This window comes from Canis lupus, chromosome X, assembly GCF_003254725.2.
Source record: "Canis lupus dingo isolate Sandy chromosome X, ASM325472v2, whole genome shotgun sequence".
Taxonomy (NCBI): domain Eukaryota; kingdom Metazoa; phylum Chordata; class Mammalia; order Carnivora; family Canidae; genus Canis; species Canis lupus.
In genome coordinates this window covers 12,367,861-12,389,188 of record NC_064281.1, presented here as the reverse complement: position 1 = coordinate 12,389,188, position 21,328 = coordinate 12,367,861, and positions in this window count along the sequence as shown.

Below are 21,328 nucleotides of genomic sequence, written 5' to 3'. Positions count from 1 at the left end.
AAGACATTTTAGTCAAAACGTTATAATATAACCAATGTTTCCAGTTGTGTCATGTCATAAGGAAAACAGATCATTACTGAACTTATACAAATAAATATTTTTTTTAAATTTACTTATGATAGTCACACAGAGAGAGAGAGAGAGGCAGAGACACAGGCAGAGGGAGAAGCAGGCTCCATGCACCGGGAGCCCGACCGGGATTCGATCCTGGGTCTCCAGGATCACGCCCTGGGCCAAAGGCAGGCGCTAAACCGCTGCGCCACCCAGGGATCCCTACAAATAAATATATTGACATGAATATATAAAAATACTCACTGAATTTCCGAGGTTTGGCAAAATCAGGCAGGGAGAAAAAAATGTTTCAATCTGTTTACAAAGGTGTATTTTAACAAGTTGCTGTAAGTCAGCTTAAGAGAAAAAGTTCCCCTAAATTTAGAAAAATAAAACATTGTAGCGTCAGCAATGTTTCAGACAAAAAGTTCTAAAAATTCTAATTATTCTCCTCAGTTCATTTGGTCCCATCTTACTGATTTTTGTTCTGCTTGAGTCCAGTTTTTACTAGTAGAAATTCTTACTTAGTTCAGTTTCATACTCTAAGTTTATTAGAAACTTGTACTCACAGTTTTTTCTGGGTCTCAGAAAAAGATAAGACACATTTACAATAGCATCAGAATAAAACAGTAACTGTCAAAGAGCTAATTGAAGTTTCTTAAATGCAGTTGACAAGGAAACTTCATTATTTATGTGACACGTGACGCTTTAAAATAATAACATACCAGAACATCAGATCTAGGAGTTTTATATAATTTTAAAAATACTTATTTTAATAACATGTCTACATAAATATAATCTTTTAAAAAAAGATTTTATTTATTTATTAGAGAGAGAGAGAGAGGCAGAGACACAGGCAGAGGGAGAAGCAGGCTCCATGCAGGGAGCCTGACATGGGACTCGATCCCGGGTCTCCAGGATCAGGCCCTGGGCTGAAGGCGGCCGTAAACCGCTGAGCCCCCCGGGCGTCCCTACATAAATATAATCTAACAGTGTTTAGTACCACCTATTTGACAGTGCTTCTCATGTAATTTAATATAGTAAATAAGTCTAATTAGTTTAATTTCTCACAAAATCTTTGAGATGTTCCAGGAGCTCTCTAGAGCAGCTAAGTTAGATTATGGTCAAAGGATTACAGAGGATGGGAAGATGGCAGCGGAGTAGGAGAACACTAGGCTTGCCTTGTCCCAGATACAACTAGGTAACTATCAGATCATCCTAAATCCCCCAGAAATGGGCCCGAAGACCGACAGAACAATCCCCACAGCTAAAGGTAGAGAAGAGGCTACACTGACGAAGGTAGGAAGTGTGGAGATGTGGCTTGGGAGAGAAATGGGTCGTGGCTGCTGCAGTGGGGAGGGAGCCACAGTTGTAGGGGAAGATGACTGATAGAGGAGCACACAGGGGAGCACATGGGGAAAAGGATTCCCCATAGCATTTGGGTTGGAAAATAAGAGGGGCTGAATTTTGTGACTCCTGGCAACCAGCAGGGCTTACAGCCTGGAGTTTTATTTAAAAAATTTTTTTTAGATTATTTATTTATTTATTTATTTATTTATTTATTTATTTATTTATGAGAGACACAGAGAGAGAGAGAGAGAGAGGAGAGACACAGGCTGAGGGAGAAGCAGGCTCCATGCAAGGAGCCCGATGTGGGACTCGATCCTGGAGTCCAGGATGACGCCCTGGGCCGAAGGCAGGTGCTGAACCACTGAGCCACCCAGGGATCCCCTAGCCTGGAGTTTTAAAGGTCAGTGTGCTTGGCTGGGGTCGAGCCCAGAGGACATTCCCTGCCTGGAGAGAAGGCAGGCAAACAACTCACAGACACATGGCATAGAATGAGCTATCTAAAGAGCACCTGGGGCACACAGTGCAGAGGTCATTTGCTCATCTTGGAGTGTATCCCAGAGAGGCAGCATTCAATGAGAGACCCCTTGGAGAACAAAGGAACTGGCCAGTGCCATTTCCCTCCCCAACCCCCTCCGCATAAGCACAGGGCCACCTGCAGGAACCAGCACAGTAGGGATACTTGCTACCTGACTTGCTTATACCAAGTCCCACCCCCTTGAGCTCCAGTGGAACCACCCTTTCCAGCCATACTTGTCTCAGTCCCAGCACTGAAGCCCCCTGCCCCAGAAGACTAGCCCAAACCCCCACCAACACCATATCTCCCAACCTGGGAGTTTTGCAGAGCCTCAATTCTGGCAGCAGTGGTGACAGGTCTCATTTCACAAACAGACCAGAGCACGCCTAGTTCAAATGTGCCATATTCAGGCCAGGGACCAAACACTGCCTACAACAGTCAAGAGAACCTTTGCAGACGATTGGCCTGAAGGATAAAGAGGCCAGGACACAACAGCAGAGCACACACAGCACACATTGAAGACACTCCTGGAAGCACCAGGCCCTGGGGAACAGGGGACACCACATGGTAGAGCACTATGGGGTTTTTTCATAAGGCCATTACCCTCAAGAACAGGAGATAGAACTGACTTTCCTGACATAGAAAAACAGGCACAGAGACAATGAGAAGACAGAGACATTTATTCCAAATGAAAGAACAGGATGAGGCCATGGCCAGAGATCTAAGTGAAACAGATATAAGTAACATACCTGATGGAGAATTTAAAGTAATGATCATAGGGATACTCACTGGATTTGGGAAGAGTGGAAGACAACATGAATGAGACCCTTAACACAGAGATATGGAATGACATAGCAGAGGTAAAAGATAGAATAAACAGAATGAGAAACACTCTTGGTGGAATGAACAATAGGATGGAAGAAGCAGAGGGATGAATTAGTGACCTAGAAGACAGAGTAATGGAAAGTAATCAAGCTGAACAAAAGAGAAAAAAGATTTATGCAAAAAGAGACTAGACTTAGGGAACTCAGTGACTCCATCAAACACAGTAACATTTATATTATAGGAGTCCCAGAAGAAGAGAGAGAAAATGGGGCAAAAAAAAATTATTTGAAGAAATCATAGCTGAAAACCTCCCTAATTTGGGGGAGGTAACAGATATCTAGATCTAGGGGGCACAGAGAACTTCCATCAAAATCAACAAAAGCAAACCAACACCAAGACATATTGTAATTTTTTTTAAAGATTGTATTTTTTTATTCATGAGAGACAGAGAGAGAGACAGAGACAGAGACACAGGCAGAGGGAGAAAAGCAGGCTCCATGCAGGGAGCCCAACGTGGGACTCGATCCTGGAACTCCAGGATCACACCTTGGGCTGAATACTGCACTAAATCGCTGAGCCACCCGGGCTGCCTGCATATTGTAATTGAATTAGCAAAATAATAATAAAATTTTTTTTTAAAGCAGCAAAGATAAAAGAAGACAGTAACTTACAAGAGAAAACCAATATCTCTGATGAACATAGATGCAAAAATCCTCAACAAAATACTAGCAAACAAACAAAAATACTAGCAAACAGAATCCAACAATATATTTTAAAAAATTGTACACCATAATCTTTTTTTTTTTAAGATTTTATTTATTTATTCATGATAGTCACACAGAGAGAGACAGAGAGGCAGAGACACAGGCAGAAGGAGAAGGTGCCTGCTCCATGCACCGGGAGCCCGACGTGGGATTCGATCCCGGGTCTCCAGGATCGCGCCCTGGGCCAAAGGCAGGCACCAAACCGCTGCGCCACCCAGGGATCCCTGTACACCATAATCTAACGAGATTTATTCCTGGGATGCAAGGGTGGTTCAGTAATCACAAATCAATTGATGTGATAAATCACATCAATAAGAGAAAGAGAAAGAACCATCATTTGGATACATGCAGAAAAAGCTATTTACAAAGTATAACATCTATTCATAGTAAAAACCCTCAAAAAAGTAAGTTTAGAGAGAACATACCTCAATATAATAAAGGCCACCTATGAAAAATCCAAATTTAACATCACCCTTAATGGGGAAAACCCTGAAAACTCTTCCCCTAAGGACAGGAACAAGACAAGGATGTCCACTGTTACCATTTTTATTCAACACAGTACTGGAAGTTCTAGCCACAGCAGTCAGACAACAAAAAGAAAGAGAAGGAATCTGAATCAATAAGGAAGAAGTAAAACTTTCATTATTTGCAGATGACATGATACTATACGTAGAAAACAAGGAAGACTCCATGAAAAAACTGCTAAAACTGATAAATTCAGTAAAGTTACAAGATACAAAATCAATGAACAGAAGAAATCCATTGCATTTCTATATACTAATAATGAAGTAAGAGAAAGAGGAATTAAGAAAACAGCTCCAGGGATCCCTGGGTGGCGCAGCGGTTTGGCGCCTGCCTTTGGCCCAGGACGCGATCCTGGAGACCCGGGATCGAATCCCACATCGGGCTCCCAGTGCATGGAGCCTGCTTCTCCCTCTGCCTGTGTCTCTGCCTCTCTCTCTCTCTGTAACTATCATAAATAAATAAAAATTAAAAAAAAAAAAAAAAAAAAAGAAAACAGCTCCATTTACAATTGCACCAAAAATAAGATACCTAGTAATAAACCTAACCAAAGAGGTGAAAGACCTGTTTTAATTACAGTTATTAGAATTCTTAACCGGGGGCACCTGGGTGGCTCAATGGTTGAGCATCTATCTACCTCTGACTCAGGCCATGATCCCGGGATCCTGGGATCAAGTCCCTCATTGGGCTCCCCACAGGGAGCCTGCTTCTCCCTCTGCCTGTGTCTCTGCCTCTCTCTCTGGGTCTCTCATGAGTAAACAAGTAAGATCTTAGCCAAAAATAAATAAATAAAAATAAATAAATAAATAAATAAATAAATAGAATTCTTAACCGTTAGAAACCTAATTTCTAGTGAAAAGTACTAAGCAATTGTGAACTGTTATACCAGTATTCTTTTTTTTTTTTTTTAAAGATTTTATTTATTTATTCATGAGGGACACAGAGAGAGAGAGAGGCAGAGACACAGGCAGAGGGAGAAGCAGGCCCCATGCAGGGAGCCTGATGTGGGACTTGATCCTGGGACTCCAGGATCGCGCCCTGGGCTGAAGGCAGCACTAAACCACTGAGGTACCAGGGATGCCCCCCAGTATTCTTTAGTTTGGCAAATTTATGAATACATTTTATAATTTCTAGAAATGTGTTTTTTCATAGTACAGTCTTTCAATAAAGCACAAAACATGTTTACTAACAGAACCAAGTTTATCTTCAGTTTTTCTGTAATAGGACAAATACTGAACCTGTGTTCAGTATTTAATATTTCATTATTTTATCTTATTTGGAAATGATCTGTATATTTAATAAATTTAATACATCATTTAATGTAGCAAAACTTTAAAGTTTAGGGTTACCAAAGATTTTGAAGCTATTTTAAAGTTTACCTACAAACCTTTTTTTTTCTTATTTACATCTATTTAATTTAATAGTTCTTAATTTTGTTTAGATTATCCACAAAACTTTGAAGCATTAGACAAAGTCAACTATTATTCTAAGTTGTTTTTTTTTCTGATAAATTTTGCAACAGAGGTAACATGAACTTACATGACTTTTAGCAAATACAGGTAGAATAAGTTTTTAATTAAGTTTTAATTCCAATATAGTTAACAGTGCGGTATTAATTTCAGGTGTACAATAAATATAGGGATTCAACAATTCTGTACGTTACTAAGTGCTCCTCATGATAAACGTATTCTTTAATGCCCCACCTATGTCACTCATCCCTCCATCCACCTCTATATTAAATGCTAGTAACTCTAGAGACATGTCCATTTTAATTAAACCAACAACCTCAAAATAGCTCAAAAAGTGAATATTTTCCCAGATTAGGTGAGCTTGAAGAACATTTGGGTTAGTTTCTCTCTTTCTGAGTTTTGGAATGCCCAATTCTTAGAAATGCTTGCCTTTAATCCTACTGAATAGAACCCTTTTATAAGTTAATTTTAGCAATATCATCTGGAGATAGAGAAAATATCTCACTTTTATAACATATAAGGCCACACATACACTGACAAGATGCATGTACACATGTACAGACAAGATGCAAACAGACTTAGAGCTTTCATTTCATTTGTAAGAATATTTGTGGAAAGGACATTAAAGTCCCAATTTCCAAATACCTCCCCCCCTTTTTTTCATATGAAAAACTTCTCCCTAAAGTTTGTATTTAAAAAGAAATTAGGGGCAGCCCAGGTGGCTCAGCGGTTTAGCGCCGCCTTTGGCCCAGGGCATGATCCTGGAGTCCCGGAATCGAGTCCCGCGTCGGGCTCCCTGCATGGAGCCTGCTTCTCTCCCTCTGCCTGTCTCTCTCTCTCTCTCTCTCTGTATCTCTCATGAATAAAATCTTAAAAAAAAAAAAAAAAATTAGCTCTTAGATCCTAGGGAAGATGATAGAAAATTTATATCACAAAGGCACAGAGAAAAGTACCCAAGTTTTCTCCAGGGTGGAGATTTGGGGCATTATCTAGATATCTTGTTATCAGAGGTGTAAGAGTCTAGGTACAAGAGCCTTTCTAGCAGTTTGTATTTCAAAAAAGTCTCTTTCCCCATTTTCCTCCCTTCATTCTCAGGTGATTATGGGTTGTGTTTACATTTTAAAGACCTAAGATTTATAATTTTAAGGGACAGAGATAGAATGCAAAAAAAAAAAAATTTTCCCCCCAGTGTTTCAGGGTAATTGCTACTTAAAATGTACTTTTTTCTTCTTAAGTATAGGACAATTTTGTTTCAATATCCTTATCTGTTAGAATATCTACAAACATTTTAAGAAGAATAAGCAAAGTTTGGGGAGTGATAAGATTGGTAGGCTTGCTTCTAGAGTTGTATTTCTGGTTTTGTAGATACTTGTAAGACAAAGAATTGTTTCTAATTCCCCCAAAGAACTAGATTACAGCCTGAATATCAAGGGACTATCTCACTTTTTAAACTAAATTTGCTTCTTTATATCAGGGAGATTTTTAATGAAAATAGGAATCAAGAAATTTATGCCTTTGTAAAGTTTGTATAAAGCATTTTAATGAAAGCATTCTTTCTGGGTACACAATTCAACGTTGGTTTTTATTAGCCCCTGAATATTGGTCGTTCACAGATCACTCATGGGAGGGGCTAGGAGAAATCTTGATCCTATTTCTTCTGTGAAGGGGGTGGCTGTGAATAGTCATTCATCTTTTAATTCCTCTCTAAATTTAGTAGCGTCTCCTTTTTTTTATTTTAAATTTTTTTTAAGATTTTATTTATTTATTCATGAGAGAGACACACACACACACAGAGGCAGAGACACAGGGAGAGGGAGAAGCAGGCTCCATGCAGGAAACCTGATGCAGGTCTCGATCCCAGGTCTCTAGGATCACACCCTGGGCTGAAGGCAACGCCAAACCGCTGAGCCCCCCGGGCTGCCTTTTTTTTTTTTAAAGCTCACACCTCCCACCGCCCGTCGACTCTGACTGCCCCCTTAATAACATCTTCTAAAAGTAGAGGCAAAAGAACTTTTACAATTTCAAGCTCTGCTGCTGTCCAGGGACATGAATTCTTTTGCAGTGTGGGGTGGGGTGTCTAGGATACACCTGCAAAGTACATGGCATAGCAATGCCTGAAACTGGCAAAACCAAATTACCAATCCCTGGAAGATAGGAGCAAAGTAAACTTTATTTATTTAAATTTTATTTATTTATTCACGAGAGACAGAGAAAGAGAGGCAGAGGGAGAAAGGGAGAAGCAGGCTCTGCGCAGGGAGCCCGATGCAGGACTCGATCCCAGGACCCCGGGATCACCACCTGAGCTGAAGGCAGATGCTCAAACACTGAGCCACCCAGGTGTCCCAAAGTAAACTTTATTGCCAGTGTTACATGCTTTTATTAAATTCATTTCCTGGCTTTCAGCATGTAATATGATCAACCTATATACTTTTAACCTAGAGATTAGGCCTGAGTGCTCTAAGTCTTTTTTTTTTTTTTTTTTTTTTTTTAATTCATGAGAGACAGAGCGAGAGAGAAAGAAGCAGGCTCCATGCAGGGAGCCTGACATGGGACTCGATCCCAGGTCTCCAGGATCAGGCCCTGGGCTGAAGGTGGCTGCCCTCTAAGTCTTGTAAGGAAAGGGAAAACAGGAAGATGAGGCTAGATTTTAAGGGAAATTTATATTGGATGTGAACATTTATTTTTAAGTCTTAAGTCTAATTTTTGTTCTTTCATCTTATCAAGGGAGTCCCTAAAGCTAACCACTATACTGATAAGACAATTGAGAGCTTTTTAAAAAATTTTTATTTATTTGTTAATGAGAGACACAGAGAAAGAGTCAGAGACATAGCAGAGGCAGAGGGAGAAGCAGGCTCCCCGCAGGGAGCCCGTTGCGGAACTCGATCTCAGGACCCCAGGATCACGCCCTGGGTCAAAGGGAGGCACTCAACTGCTGAGCCACCCTGGCATCCCAATTGAGAGCTTTTTTTTAATAAAGTATGTTTTTCTTTTAAATGTAACCAATTTAAAGGATCCATTGTCTGGCCATTGATGAGTAGCATCTATTAACAGGGACTTAAAACATTAGGCCTCTCAGGGCAAGTGGGTGACTCAGTTGGTTAGGATCCTGCCTTCAGCTCAGGTCGTGATCCCAGGGGCCTGGGATTGAGCCACACGTGGGGCCCCCTGCTCAGCAGGGAGCCTGCTTCTCCCTTTCTCTCTCCCTCTGCTTCTCCCCCTGATCGTGTTCATGCTGTCTCTCTCTCAAATAAATAAATAAACAAAATCTTAAAAAAACAACAACCACCCAGTAAGCTTCTTAATGGTTTAACTAAAGATGCAAGAGGCATCCAGAGAAGGCATAGGTAATGTGCCCCCATGATCCAAAAGTTTACTCCTGGTTAGAAGGTGGAGGAGGATCAATAAACTATCCTCCAGACTGAGAAGACGCTTTAAGAGAAATGAAGCAAGCCACTGCCGTTTGCAGACTTGTACTCAGGGTAACTAATGGGCCGGGGGCAGTGAAGCGGAGAGGGCCAGTGGTGTGTCAAGCAGGCAGCCCATCTAGCAGTACGTGGCCATTCTCCACCCCAATCTTCCACTCATCTGCCCAATCAGGGTTTTAATACCCAGCTTTTATAGAGCAGAGGGCATGCTGGTGCCGTCACAGGTAGTTATCTAAAGTGGCACCATCTGTCATCAGAGGCTCTCTATTAGTTAGCTAAAGTGGGGCCTTCTGTGCACCACTTTAGGGAAAATCAGAACAAACCTTCCTGCACTCTGGTCAGGACATACATTAATCTCCACAAGGCCTGGAACTTCTTCCCTCTGAGGCAGGTCACTGTGTGACTATGAACAAGATGAAGAACCAAAGATGGAGTCAACGTTCTCAGTGTTCCTGTAACTCCCAAAATTAGTCTAAAAAAGCAAAGGCCCTTGCTACATAGGTGTTGAGAATGGTAGTGAAAATGGTATCTGTGGTCTCCCACAAAAACATGACACATCTCGATGCCTGAGTGGCTCAGCGATTTAGTGCCTGCCTTTGGCGCAGGGCCTGATCCTGGAGTCCCTGGATCGAGTCCTACATTGGGCTCCCTGCGTAGAGCCTGCTTCTCCCTCTGCCTGTGTCTCTGCTTCTCTCTCTCTCTCTGTGTCTCTGATGAATAAATAAAATATAAAAAAAAATGACACATCTCTGGTCACAGACTTGCTCATCTGTGAAACTGGGGGCAGGTGCTACTGGAGTGAGATTTTTCAGCACTACCAAGTGATGAAGGCTGATTTGACAAAGCTTCCTGTGGGCTGGAACCTCCCCTAACAAACACTCCTGAGAGCTGGCATGGCTCGACAGAGGGAAAGGGAGCTGGATTCCTAGTCTGTTTGGCTACCAAGGTGCATCCTGAGAGGTGCATCCTCTGGGTGGTAGAGACTCAAGAGAATGTTCTCACTGGTCACGAAACCAAGTTCTTAGGACACAGTACAAGATGAAAGGAAAACTTCATCTGCTTTTTCTTTTGGCTCAGTCTTGGGTCTCTCGGAGCCACATTAATACCTAGGAGGGATTTGCCACAGGGTAGGGGATTGTGTGCTGTCCTATAGTGTACTTCAGTGTGCAGAAGTTTTCTTTTTTTCGTTTTTTAAAAAGATTTTATTTATTTATTCATGAGAGACACACACAGAGAGGGAGAAAGAGGCAGAAGGAGAAGCAGGCTCCATGCAGGGACCCCGACGTGGGACTCGATCCTGGAACTCCAGGATCACGCCCTGGGCTGAAGGGAGGCGCTAAACCGCTGAGCCGCCCAGGCTGCCCGCACAGTTTTCTTGAGGTTGGTGGGTGAGTTTGTGTCAATCTAACTTGTTCCAGGGCCAGCTTATCCTAATATGAGAGTCTTCCTGAGGTGGCAGCTGCTCTAACGACTTCTAAGCGCTCAACCAGTCAACCAGGGCTCTAACGACTTCTAAGCTTGATATGTTGTATTTTCATTTCATTTCATTGTTGTATTTTCACTAATTTTGTGGCTTGGGCTTCAAAAATGTCCCTTAGCAACAGCTTTTAACTCACAGCAAAGTGTGTCTAGACGGAGGCCAATCTGCTGAGAACTATGAACTCACCAGTGTGGGAGGCCAGTTCAAACAGTAGGCTATAGGACCTTTGCCTGTGTTCTGTCGTATGGAAATTCCTTTTTATGAAACAGGACACAAAAGACAGACAAAGGAAAACAAAGACCATCTCTGGGATGAAATGGATCAGTAACCAAGAGCAATCTACCGAATGTAATCCAATAGTTGCTAAGCCCAAGGAACTAGTTCAACAAATATATTTTTTTCTGCTATCTAAATTTAGAAAGAGAGAAAAAGGAATCTCATCACTCTCACTCCATCAGACTCTGCAGATATTGATTCCAGGAGACTGACATGGTAAGAAATATCACCTTCTGCCTGCTGTATGTCAGTATTCCCAAAGATCTCTTAGCGGCGACGTTGTCAGTCTGAGTAGTGTCCAGTGAGTTCAAGTATTCTGCTGACTAAAGCAACTGTTGGGGAGGAAGAATTACTCTGCCCTTCCAACATCCTTCTAGCTGGACTAAGAGTCAAATTGACATGAGACAGATGAACAGGAAAAAATCAAGTTTAATAATGTATGGGGAACCCACAGACATGAACTTCTGAAGAGAATGAGGCAACGTGAGGCCTATGGGAGCTAAGGAGAGGGGTCTCAGGATACAAAGGAGAGGAAGACCATTATCAAGAAGGTGAAAGGAGGAGCACCTGGGTGGCTGAGTGGTTGAGCATCTGCCTTTGGCTCGGGTCAGGTCGTAAAATATTTTTTAAAAAGGGTGAAAGGAGATGTTTCAAAAACAAAAGTTGCCCTGTTATGTGGATAAGTCTTTTTGGTAAAGAAGAATCTCTGTTAATAGCTCTCTTTCTGGTACAAGTGGGCAGTTGAAGGGGAGGTAAAGAGCTGTTGGATTTTGTTCACTTTTTTAAAAAAAGATTTTATTTATTTATTCATGATAGACACAGGCAGAGGGAGAAGCAGGCTCCATGCAGGGAGCCCGACGTGGGACTCGATCCTGGGTCTCCAGGATCAGGCCCTGGGCTGAAGGCAGCGCTAAACCGCTGGGCCACCAGGGCTGCCCGGTTTGGTTCACTTTTATCTCCAGATTAGATTCACACTAAGTGGCCTATCTTGGGGCCCATCTACACCTCCAAATTGTTCTTCTTTCTCAAGATTGTTTCTGGCTATTCTCCATCTTGTATTTCCATATGAATTTTAGAATCACCTAGTCAGTTTCTTCAAAACAAGCAGCTGGGTTGTGATAGGGAATGTTTTGAATCTGTAGATCAAATATGGGGGGTGTTGTCTTTTTAACAATATTGTCTTCCAATTCATGAACAAGGCTTGTCTTTCCATTTATGTAGGTCTCTTTTAAATTCTTTCAATGGGGACACCTGGGTAGCTCAGCAGTTGAGTGTCTGCCTTCGGTTCAGGGCATGAACCCCAGGATCTGGGATCGATTCCCGCATCGGGCTCCCCGTAGGGAGCCTGCTTCTCCCTCTGCCTATGTCTCTGCCTCTCTCTGTGTCTCTCATGAATAAGTAAATCTTTAAAAAAAATCAATCAATAAATTCAATGATGTTATGTGGTTTTCAGTGTACACGTCTTGTATTTCTTTTGTTAAATTTATTTCTAAGTATTTTTCAAGTTTTGATTTATATATGTGAAATTATTTAATTTCATTTTTGGCTTGTTCATTGCTAGAGTATAGAAATACAATTTTTTGAGTTTTTTTTAAAAAAGATTTTATTTATTTATTCATGATGAAAGACTGAACAATTTCTCCTTAAGATCAGGAAAAATATAAAGACGTGTGCTCTTCTCACTTGTAATCAGCCTTGTACTAGAGGCCCTTGCCAAGGCAGTTCGGCAAGGAAAATAAAGAAAAGGCATCCTGCTCAGCAGGAAGCCTGCTTCTTCCTCTCCCTCTCCCTGCTGCTCCCCCTCCTTGTGCACGCTCTGTCTGTCAAATAAATAAAATCTTAAAAATAAAAATAAAAAAGAGGTCCAATAATGACATTAAGACCTAAAGAAATGACCAGGGTGGGATGTTTTTGTACTTTTTAGATAAGGAGACAATAAATCTCTGAGGAATTGACAGGACAAAGAAAACGTAACTTTGGGAGCTTCAATTAATAAGGAATTCTAAATAGAATTTGGCTATCAGAGTAAATTAGTAAAAAGTAACAAGAGTTGTTTATACAGCCTTCTTGGCCCTGAATTTCCTATCTCTGGTGATAAGAATGTCTCTTGACCTCCTGTTGCAGGAAAGATGTATTTTTTGCTTTCAAAGGGACGGAAGAAGGTCTGAGTGTCTTTCTTAGGCTATCTCTTAAGTAACTTTTATTTTTAAAAAATCAATATACCAAAGTGGAGCATTTTGGGACAACCTGCCCTTGGCCCCTACCATCAGTATAGCTAAAGGTTTGTCAATTTTGTTGATATTTTAAAGAATCCACATTTGGTTCCATCAGTTTTCTTTATTGTTTTTCTGTACCATGTTTCATTTATTCCTGCTCTCATCTTCCTTATTTCCTTCTTTCTTCTTGCTTTGTGTTTAGTTTGTTCTTCTTTTGCTAGTTTCTTAAGGTAGAAGATTATGTTATTAATTTGAGATCTTTCTTCTTTCCCACCCGAGTACTGCTTTAGCTACATCTCACAAGTTTTGATATGTTGTATTTTCATTTACTTTCTAATTTCCATTATGATTCTTTCTTTGACCTATTGGCTATTTAGAAATGTGTTCTTTAATTTCCACATGTTTGTGAATTTCCTAAATTTCCTTCTGTTTTCAATTTCTGGTTTCCTTCCATTATAATTGGAGAATGTACTGTGTATAACTTCAGTTTTCAAAAATTTATCAAGATGTGTTTTTATGGCCCAATGAATGGTCTGTCCTAGAGAATGTTCCATGTGCACTTGACATGAACATGTATTCTGCTCTTGTTGGGTAGTGTTTTATGGATGTATGTTAGGTCTAGCTGGTTTATGGCATTGTTGATGTTTTTAAGAGTGAATTTTCAGAGGTCCTTATACTACTGCTCTGGAAGTGATTTTCCACTGCAGTTTAATTGAACAAAAAATAGCTTTAGGATGATGCTTTCAAAGAATAAGGATTTTCTTTAGATTGACAACATCAGTATTAACAAAATAACTTACTTAGCTTGTACTTGTCACTTCAGTGCCTCATGAAACTGTAACCTTGTGTTTGGTTGCTTCTGGGAAATGTTGTGGTTTTAAGATACTAGTGAGAAATTTTTCTTGGGCAAGCTCTCAAACTATACTTAGTAGTTGAATATGTAAAATAATTTTCCTGGAAGTATCTAATGTCAAAGGTTGTGGTTGAGTTTTTGAGAAAACCATGCAGATAAAAAAGTAATAGGAAGACATAAGAGACCAAATTTAATTGAGATTTTGCCATCTATAGGACATTTGACAATGCCTCGAGACATTTTTGGTTATCTTTGCTAGAGAGCATTACATGTATCTAGTTGGTAGAGGCCAGGAATGCTGTTAAACATTCTAAAATGCACAAGACAGGCCCTACAACAAAGAAAAGCATCTGGTCCAGAATGTCAATAGTGCCAAGATTGGAAACCTTGCTCATAGATTAAATCTAATCTGTTGAGATCAGAGGAGGAAATATTTAAGCCTTATTAAAGTTTTACTACTATAAACATCATGTGTATATTAGGTGCCTTGATTTTTTTTTTCATTATTGACTATATTCCCATGACTTATTTAATAAGTGCCCTAATTTTGTTTCATTGAGGAAAGGAACTCAGAAGTACAAGGTAGAAGAACATTTCTAGGGATCCCTGGGTGGCGCAGCGGTTTGGCGCCTGTCTTTGGCCCAGGGCGCGATCCTGGAGACCCGGAATCGAATCCCACGTCGGGCTCCCGGTGCATGGAGCCTGCTTCTCCCTCTGCCTGTGTCTCTGCCTCTCTCTCTCTCTCTCTCTGTGACTATCATTAATAAAAAAAAAAGAACATTTCTAAAGTTAATGGATGACAAACTTGAAATTCAGGATATATTACTGAAATTAACATAAGAGATCAGCATAAGATAAATAGTATTAATGGAAAGAGGCCTTTTTTTTTTTTTAAAGATTTTATTTATTTATTCATGAGAGAGAGAGAGAGAGACAGGCAGACTCCACGCAGGGAGCCCAACATGGGACACGATCCCGGGTCTCCAGGATCAGGTCCTGGGCTGAAGGCGGCGCTAAACCACTGAGCCATCCAGGCTGCCCCTGGAAAAAGGCCTTTGATAGGAAATAATTATCTCACTCAGCGATTAATCACGAAGAGGTGTATTTTCTTAAGGACTGAGAGCAATTCAAAAATTGATCAGATACCTCTTCTCTGTGTCATACTAAATACTTAGAATACTTTTATTAAATTTTGTTTTAGATTTCATAGACTTTGTAAAGATATTTAGGTTTTTAACTTATTTTTTTTTCTTTGTCTAATAAGTAGTGCTCATCCTCTAGAATCCACTGGTATGTATGTTCCATGAAGGCAAGGATTTTTTGTTTTATTTTATTTTGTTTCAAGTGTTTTGTTTTCTAATGTTCTCCCATCATCTAGAATAGGAGTCAACAAACTTATTCTATGAAAGGCCAGATAATAAATATTTAAATATTTTCACCTTTGCAGCATATAGTTAGCATCACGACTGCTCAAGTAGGATTGTAATTGGCTATTCTTTGTTTGTATGAAAGCAATTGTTTTCTGTATATTGATTTTATTTTATTTTATTTTTTAATTTTTATTTATTTATGATAGTCACAGAGAGAGAGAGAGAGGCAGAGGGAGAAGCAAGCTCCATGCACCGGGAGCCCGATGTGGGATTCGATCCCGGGTCTCCAGGATCGCGCCCTGGGCCAAAGGCAGGCTCCAAACCGCTGTGCCACCCAGGGATCCCTGTATATTGATTTTATAACCGGAAATATAGTGGAATTCTGTATCACTTGTGAATTTTTTAGTTCATTCTCTTGGGTTTTCTACCAAAAATTATAATTTTATCCATGAATAATGATAGCTTTATCTCTTCCTTTCCAATTTTTATGCCCTTTCATTCCTCTAGCCTAATTGTTTTGGCTCCATTAAAAAAAATTAAATAATGTTAATAAAAACTATCCTTGTCTTGTCCTGGTTTTAATGGAAATGCTTCTAGCATTTTCCTATAATCATAATACTGACTTTGGTTATGTTCTATCATAAGGGAGTAAATTAATCAATTTCTGTTTTTATTAATAGTTCATTTAAAATCATGAACACATATTGAATATATCAAATGCCTTCTCTGATTCTACAGAAAAGTGTTAAGTCCTTTTTTTCTTATTTGTTAACCTTCCAATCTCCAGTTTACTTAGTCTTCCAAACATGCTTTTTATAGTCCCACATTTATCAGAAAGAATCATGGTCTCTAAGGATTTAACTTCCAGTCCTCACTGTTGTCCCGTTCTGATGATAGTTTTAGCTGTCAGCTCACCCACGACGCCCATGGTCTGTTCACATCGTCTTGGATAGAGAGTTCCCAGAGAAAGACTCCCTGTATCGTTTTAATTTATCATCCAGTGGAATTCTATTCTCTGACATCCACATTCCCAAGGCTACTTCCAGTCTCTTATATTATCATCCAGTAATTTCATGGTGGGAAATTATCCCTGAGTATTTGCTCTTCCTTTGGAAAGCAGGGTATCTGTGATGCCTTTTCTATTGTGTTTCCCATGCTTCCTTTCCCTGGAAGCTTCCAGCTGGGTTAGCCAGAAGGAAAACTTGCATGAGATTTGGAAGCTTAGAAGTTAAGCAGCAGCTACGTTTAGCAGCTATATTTACAATCTGCTACAGAGGGCCAGGCGAGTTGTCACTGATCGGCTGGCTGACCTTGTCAGCAGGGGGCGGTACCTGGACACATAGCTCATCCAGCTTCTTACAGGTTCCCTCCTTAGAGTTCTGTGGGACAAGTGCATGTGCTGTGCTATGGCAAAGCCAGCCTCTCTTCAAGGTTACCCGTGGCACTGAGGCTGGAGAGAGTAAGAGATAGATGCAGGTTCCAGTTTGTCTTTGCTGTTATCTGCGTACAGGTCACCTCCAGCTGCGGGTCTGGCTGATCTATAGTGACTTTTGGCTGGCTCAACACTAAGTGCAGAGAAAACAGTCTTTTTTTTTTTTTTTTTTTTTTAAGATTTTATTGATTTATTCATGAGAAACACACAGAAAGAGGCAGAGACACAGACAGAGGGAGAAGCAGGTTTCATGCAGGGAGCCTGATGTAGGACTCGATCCCGGGATCTAGGATCACGACATGGGCCGAAGGCAGGCGCCCAACCGCTGAGCCACCTGGACGTCCCCAGAGAAAACAGTCTTATACAAACTATTCTACCATCCCTACAGTAAACCCTATAATAAATCCCTTGTCCTAAGTGCATTGTGTTTCTACTTCTCTGTTGAACCCTGCTTGATTCAGATTTTCTCGTAGAAATTATTTCACCTCTTCTCATTAGTCACTTTAGGAAGTCTTCTGGTACAATATTATTTCGTACAGAATCATTGAATTTTATATATTTTGTGTCATAAGTTCAACATCAATATTAAAATGTAATTGAATTATATTGAGGAAAATGTCCTTGTTTCTCAAGTGCTAGTAACTTACTTTTTTGTCTGAGGGAAAGTGGTCTCCTGAATGGAAGCCACTGAAATTGTTGGTAATGTATGCTGATCCCTCAGCTCTAATAATCAGATTTCATGATTAAATTATTACATGGCTGTCCTGGGAGACCATTGGTCAAATTGTCCTCAACTGCCCGGATTTGTCTTATCCCTTAATATACAATCAGTGAGTCCACTCTTGTTGGAAACAAATAGGACTAGAAATTGGGACTTTTTTCTCTTGTACTTAACTAAGTCACACTGTGTGCATGTCCTCAAAGATAGTTTATATGTACTGCAATGAATGAAACATGGACTGCTTAAATATTTCTCTTTTCTTCCTTCTTATTTCTTACTTATTTTTTTTAGAGAGAACATGACAGGGGTTGCGGAGGGGGCAGAGGGAGAGGGAGAGAGAGAAGCTCAAGCAGGCTCCACACCCAGCATGGAGCCCAACACAGGGCTTGATCTCATGACTCTAAGATCCTGACCTAAGCCAAAATCAAGAGTAAGAAGCTCAACTGTCTGAAGCACCCAGGCACATCCTGCTTAAATATTTCTGTGAAAGTTTTTTACTCAGCACAGAAAAGATGGTGCCAGTTTGCTATAATGATGTCGTTTTTACATTAGAGAGGGACCTAACAATTAAACATTCCTTTTGTGAGGCAATAGAATTCCATTTGGCTGATGATTGTAGTTTATGTCTTCTGCCATTGGCAATTTTTGAGGAATTGATCCCCTCATGGGCAAGACCCTCTAGGTTCATCAATTGCCAGCATATCTGAGCCACACCACTATACACATTTGGGGCAGATAATTCGTTCTTGTGGGGGACTGTGTAGTGGCATTTTAAACCTTTATCCACTAGTTCCCAGTAGCACCCCCACACTCAGTTGTGACAACCAAAACGATCTCCAGACAAAATCACCCCAGGTTAAAAACCACTGAGCATTTTGTTTCAGACACACTTGGACCATGGGCTGGAGGGCAAAGAAATCTCACAAATGGAGGGTGTAAGTCATGGTGGCCACAAACTGAACACTGCTTAATATTGTTTGGGGAAGAGAATAAAGAGGAAGAATAAGCCAAGTTAATGTTGTGACCTTCATTACTGCTGTGTGAGATGAGCCAGGATGGAGCGGGATGCCATCTTTTCTTAAGTACTAGAATGCATCTGATTCTGTTTCTCTGCATCAGCTTGCCCAGGGAAATAAAAAGTTTGAGCCTGAGGGTTGCTAATTATATTCATTGACTACATGATAGGTGTTACAGTAGAATAGTAACCTGTTACAAAGTAATTATGTAAAAAATATTGCCTTTGGACTTTAGTTTCCAGTAGTAGGACAGGCAAAGTTTCCAGATTGACCCTCCTGCTGAAAACAATTTAAAATACTAGATTTTAAAACTTATTAGAAGAACTGATAGTTGGGAAGAAAGGAACATGTAGGTAATAGATTGAATCAAGATGGAAACCCAGAGAGGGAAATAGTGCACTGAAGCAGTCTTTGATACTGAAAGTACTGGCCAAATTGATGTGAACTTGAACTTCAGCGTCACACTCTTGTGAGGCATGGATTCAGGGGAACAAATCAAGGGCGTTCCTAAGAGGAAGAGTCTAACAAAAGGCTCCAGCCAAAACACTCGGGGCCCAAAGGGCTATAATGTCAGAGGACTGTAATGAAAATTGTTCTCTGAACCTTTGTACTGAGAAGAGAGGGAAGAGATACCCTCAGGAAGATATAATCATAAACTGCTTCTTTAGAGTCTTGGCAGCCCAAATTCATATTTCTTGAGTGTTCTACAAAACCTGAAACCAATAATCTAGTGGTTTTAGACAGGTTTGCTAAGTGCCCACAGCTGGCAGGCAAAGGCAAAAGCCAATTCTCTCTATACTAGGACTTTCATTTCAAATCCTCAAGGATTCCAGTTAATAAATTTTCTAAGAAATACAAGCAAGAAGGGCACCTGGGTGGCACAGTGAGTTAAGTGTCCGACTCTTGATTTCAGCTCAGGTCCTGATATCAGGGTCATGGGTTTGAGCCCTGCACCAGCCTCTGCACTCAGCATGGAGTCTGCTTGAGGCTCTCTCTGCCTCTCCCTCTGCCCCTCCTGCTCATGGGCTCTCTCTCTCAAGTAGTAAATCAATTTTTAATTTAAAAAAAAAACAAAAATTTTTTGGAAAAGGCAAAAGAAATTCAAAAAATGGAAAAAGAGGGACGCCTGGGTGGCTCAGCGGTTAGGCACCTGCCTTTGGCTCAGGGAGTGATTCTGGGTCCGAGGATAGAGTCCCATATCGGGCTCCCTGCAGGGAGTGTGCTTCTCTCCCTGTCTGTGTCTCTGTCTCTCTCTCTCTCTCATGAATAAATAAATAAATCTTAAAAAAAAAAAAAAAAAGGAAAAAGAAATGTGGCACCATGAGTGAGAATTAGCAGAAAAAACAAGAGCAAGGAGAAACGGACTTACAAAGTTTTCACATATTAGTCACAGAATATAAAAAGCTAATGATTACTATACTTAAAGAAAAAAATAGATAATTGAGGGTAGCCTGGCTGGCTCAGCGGTTTAGCACTGCCTTCAGCCCAGGGCCTGATCCCAGAGACCTGGGATCGAGTCCCACATCGGGCTCCCTGCATGGAGCCTGCTTCTCCCTCTGCCTGTGTCTCCGCCTCTCTTTCTGTGTCTCTATGAATAAATAAATAAAAATCTTTAAAAAAATATATAATTGAAAAAATACATTCAGGGGACAAGAAATTGTGAAAAGTAGCCACATAGATTTGAAATAGAGCCTATAGAACTTAAAAAATAGACAACTGACTCAAGAAGAGGAATTTAACAGAAATTAGACCCAGTTGTGGAAAAAACTAATAAACTGGAAGATTTAGCTGAAGAAATTAACCAGAATGCATCAAAGAGACAAACACAAAGAAAAAGTTAAAGATAGGCTAAAAGAATTGCATGAGAAGACTAATGTACATCTAATCAGAATTATAGATGCCAAAGATAGAACAAATGGTCACAGGTAATATTTGTACATAATTCATTCAACATGAATTTATAATTCATGTTCACAGGACATGTTCATACCAGAACAGAACTACCATATACGAAACAAGAAACGTTGAGTTTAATCCAGAAACACAAGACTTAGTATTTAGAAGTGAATCATTAACAAGAAAACATTAAAATATCATATTAACTTAGCAGATGCACAAAAAGCATTTGAAAAAAAAACAGCATCCTTCATAATATAAAAAATTACCTCAAACCTTTAAAATATATACCAGAATAGGAGGGAACTACCTTAACCTGCTAAGAGCACCTATTAGGTTAAAACTAATGAAATTGCTATTTTTGTAAGTCAAAAATGATCAAATGTCACCAATTTTTATATTTTTCAACCTAAAACAACAAATTAGGGCAAACATCATAGTCAATGGTGACATCCTGAATGCCTTCTATCAGAGGTCAGATATAACATGAGGGACTCAAATAGGGCGAAAAACGAAACATAAGGAAGAATTGGAAAGAAGCAACAAAATATTACTCTTCACAGAGATGTGATTATGTTTCTAGAAAAGCCTAAAACATGCACCTATAAATGAAAAAAAGAGTTTAATAAGATTACTTGATCATGTAAATCATTAGAGAGATACACCACAATCAAGGATTGGAAGACTCAGTATTGTCAAGGTATAGAGTCTTCTCAAACTGATTTGTGGTTTAATTCATAGCAATCAAAACTCCAATAAATATGGAAATTGACAAGCTGATTCTAAAATTTATGTGGAAGAGGACTCCTGGGTGGCTTAGCAGTTGAGCAGATGTCTGCCTTCAGCTCAGGGCATTATCTTGGAGTTCTGAGATAGAGTCTCACATCAGGCTCCCTGCATGGAGCCTGCTTCTCCCTCTGCCTATGTCTCTGCCTTCTCTCTGTGTCTCTCATAAATAAATAAATAAATAAATAAATAAATAAATAAATAAATAATCTTTGAAAAAAATTTATGTGGAAGAGTTTGGGGTCAAGAAGAAAAAATGAAGAAGAGCAAGATGGAGGGATTTACCCTCCCAGGTAGCAGGGCTTACTATAAAAGCTATAGTAATTAAGACAATGTAGTGTCATCTCAGGAATAGACTAAGA